Source organism: Anomaloglossus baeobatrachus, chromosome 6 (genome assembly GCF_048569485.1).
Source record: "Anomaloglossus baeobatrachus isolate aAnoBae1 chromosome 6, aAnoBae1.hap1, whole genome shotgun sequence".
Classification (NCBI taxonomy): Eukaryota; Metazoa; Chordata; class Amphibia; order Anura; family Aromobatidae; genus Anomaloglossus; species Anomaloglossus baeobatrachus.
The window spans coordinates 557,643,439-557,647,227 of record NC_134358.1 but is presented as its reverse complement, the minus strand read 5'-3'; the positions used below and the strand labels follow the sequence as shown (position 1 = coordinate 557,647,227).

General features: G+C 44.8%; 1 protein-coding gene across 2 annotated transcripts in view; it reads right to left on the bottom strand.

Moving 5' to 3' along the window:
* The window catches only part of TMEM106B (transmembrane protein 106B), a 21,191-nt gene extending 17,762 nt beyond the window's left edge, over nucleotides 1-3,429 (bottom strand). The window contains exon 1 of one of the 2 annotated variants that reach the window (XM_075315711.1): nucleotides 3,368-3,429. The gene's annotated coding sequence lies outside the window, so the exon portion shown is untranslated. Of the gene's footprint in view, nucleotides 1-1,677; nucleotides 1,970-3,367 lie in introns of those variants that run through there. The other variant, XM_075315712.1, reaches the window with a different exon arrangement.
* Nucleotides 3,430-3,789: the final 360 nt, after the last annotated feature.

Genomic DNA, 3,789 nt, shown 5'->3' with positions numbered 1-3,789 from the left:
CATTCTCCAAATCCGGCACCTCCTTTTTCAGCCATCTTTGTTCTTCTTCTTCTGAAGCCTGAGTGCATGACGCGTCCTACATCATCCATATTAGCCAACATTGAGGTCCTGCGCAGGCGCACTTTCATCTGCGCTGAGATCAAAGTATTGTAGTGCACCTGCGCAAGACCTCAATGACTGTTAGTGGGGATGACGTAGGACGCATCATGCACACAAACTTCAGTAGAAGGACGACAAAGATGGCCGAAAGAGGAGGCACTGGTACTGGAGAACGGAGACACCCATCTGACCAGTCCGCACCGCCCCTTAGGTGAGTATTATAAAGTGATTTTTAGGTTCGACACAGCAGCCTGGGCTCTTATATACAGTATTCTGGAATGCTGTATATAAGAGCTCACTGGTGGTGGCCGCAGCTTATAGGCCTCAAATCTGGTGACAGGTTCCCTTTAATATACTGATTAATTTTATAATTTCATTTTTTTCTTCATATTGTTAAAAACTATTTTTATTTATTTTGTTAATTTTTATTTTATTTATTCTGTAGTTTCTGAACCTGACGTGAATCCCCCGATTGTGTCTCAGAAGGAGCAATGTGAGTGCTCAAAAGCAATCTCGCCATTTTAGATGCTGCTGACAGTGATTGACAGCAGCAGTGATCAGAGCAGGTCCAGATGCTGCTGTTACAGGCAGATGCCGCTTGTGTAACACAACTCCATACACCGGCATCTGACGTTTGAAGAACATGTATGTGCGGGAAGGTGGCTCAGTGGTTAGCACTGTATGGTGGCTCAGTGGTTAGCACTGCAGTCTTGCAGCGCTGGGGTCCTGGGTTCAAATCCCATGAAGGACAATATCTGCAAGGCATTTGTTTATTCATCCCTTGTTTGCGTGGGCTTCCTCCGGGTTCTCCAGTTTCCTCCCACACTCCAAAGACATAGTGATAGGGAGCTTAGATTGTGAGCCCCAATGGGGACAGTGTTGCTGATGTATGTAAAACGCTGCGGAATTAAATAGCCCTATATAAGTGAATAAATATTATGTCACACAGCGGGAAGGGGTTTAAGGATATGGACACCTTAAGGACATTTTTTTTTATTTAAATGCATGTATTTGCGGGTAAAAATCATTTTTGCCACTATGTTTCATTAGTGATATTGCACGTTTGCCTTCTACAGATTCTGATCTGCACGGTCTATTGTTTGCTGCAGAATGAGTTAACTGAGAATCTGTCAGTGAGCTTAATCTGTAGTTTTTAACTCCTCTTGGTTAATTTGTGACCACATCAAAGTTCAGCTGAATTTTAATATGGTCTGTGGATATAAATCAGCGTAGAGGAGTTCAGTAAAAGACCAAGTTACGAACTGTCCAGTCAAAATGAGCTTACTGATGAATTCTTAGTTAACTCATTATACAGCAGCTGGCAAGAGACAGTAAATAACAGCGCGGATATAGAAAGCAAACTGTGCAAAAATTTATCATTGAAACCCAAAAGGGAAAACTATTTTTTTTAGTTCAAAATACATATAAAAAACTCCAAAAGCCCCCAAAAGTCGTCTATGTGCTTTAAAGGGTTATTCCCACCTCAAACATTCAACAAGTGAATAACAAAGTTAATAATAAACACAACAAATAGTATCAACATAACCAAAAGATCAGAAGGAAGAGATGCTCCAATACCTGGTGGTCACCAAAGCTCCGCACCGTCTGCGGCAGGTCATTAACCCTCGAAATGCCCAAGTACCGAAAACCAGACCTGAATGAGCCAAATAGGATCACTGGGGCAGATTACAGGGGCTTCTGATTTAGAATGGTCAGACTATATCACTTTCTTAAAGGGGTTGTCCATGATAAGAATAGAATTACCTGCTGTAAAAAAAACATTATAATCCCCCTCCACAGCTCCTGTGTGTTAGAAAACTTTTTTTTTTTAAGAAAGTCACCATGTTTAGTTTTAACTATGGACTACCAACATACAGGCCATGTTCACATGTTACATTTTTTTGCTGCTTTTTTTGCAGCATTTTCTTATGAGTTTTATGCAAATGAAAAGTTGCTTTTTACAGTCCCAGCAGAAGCGGAGATTTCAGAGATCTCATGCACGATTGCTTTTTGTTTCCTGATTGAAATGGAAAACTGCTGCGTTTTGGTGGCAGAAAAAAAAAGCAGCAAAACAATGTGTTAACAAGGCCAAGAAGCACACTGATCCCGGGGCTCTAGAACCAGAAGGCAGAGGAAGCCTCCGATATTTCTGGCAGTCCCATAGATAATGAATGGCACAGGGATCAAGAGTGGCGCAGGGGTCCAGAGTGGCGCAGGGGTCCAGAGTGGCGCAGGGGTCCAGAGTAAGGTAGAGGTCAAGGATGGCGCGGAGGTCAAGGATAGGGCAGAGGTCAAGGATAGGGCAGAGGTCAAGGATAGGGCAGAGATCAAGGATAGGGCAGAGATCAAGGATAGGGCAGAGATCAAGGATAGGGCAGAGATCAAGGATAGGGCAGAGATCAAGGATAGGGCAGAGATCAAGGATAGGACAGAGATCAAGGATAGGGCAGAGATCAAGGATGGCACGGAGATCAACAATGGCACGGAGATCAACAATGGCACGTCAGTAGATAGGCGCGGAGATCAAGAATGGCGCGGAGTGATCAAGAATAGGGCATAGATCAACAATGGTACGGTGATCAAGAACGGCACGGGGACCAAGAATGGGGCTTTTCCTATCCATTCAAAACAGGGCTTGGAGGAGGGCTAAGTTACAGTTTTGGAAATTACCCTGTAATATATGAAATGTCTGTACGCTGGGTTATTAGGGCAGAGGAGACGCTGCCCCCCGCACCAGAGTATTTACACTTTGTCCTATAGAGAGGCCGGGGGTCCCACATTCAGACCAGGGGGGCTGCTGTCATGGTGGTGTCTGGGTTCAGAACATCAACCTAATATGATCCCAGCTGATTATGGGGGAGGGGCCCAGGTAGAGACCCTGCAATGCACTGGATGTGGATACAGGAACCTACAGCACAAGCCAGAGCTAGAACAGCTATTGTTTTCTGGTAGCAGCTGTGGGGAGGAACTCAGCAAGTTGGCAAGGTACCCTGGGAGTTGTAGTTCTATCAGTTGGGGTGTTTTATGAAAATGAACATAATCTGTGACTCCCCAGCCTCTGAAGGACTAGAATGCCCAGCAACCGATGGAACTACATGCCCCAGCATGCCTTGTCACAGCAGATGACCCCAGTCTCCGGGGCTCCGCCGCCCTCCCCCTCCTAGTCCCGGGCTCCAGGGCGGGTGATTGACAGCCCGCAGTGATACAATGTATCAGTTTATATCAGTGCGGTGACGTCACGATGGAACGTTCGCAGCTCTGTACTCACAGTGTGCGGGTCCGGCCGGGCTCTGCTCCTCTGTTATGGAATATGGAGGCCGCTCAGTGACGTCACTCACTACGGGGCGGCGCAAGGGACAAACCTAGCCAGAGCCCAACCTGCGTGTGAGTCACAGGCGCGATGTCTGTGATCTGCAACAACAGAGCAAGGGTCAATGCAAGATGTGTGTATAGAAACAGAATGTGTGTGTGCAACTGGGGGGGAAATAAACACAGCAACAGTGATAATGTATCCGCCCCCTCCACATTCCACCTGCAGGAACTTTATATATATACATATTTTATATATATATATATATATATATATATATATATATATATATTAGGTTTGTTTTTGTACTGAATTTAAATTATAACAAGGAAAAGCAGATTATTTAAGAAAAATGAGTTGTACTTTTGAGTGACACCATT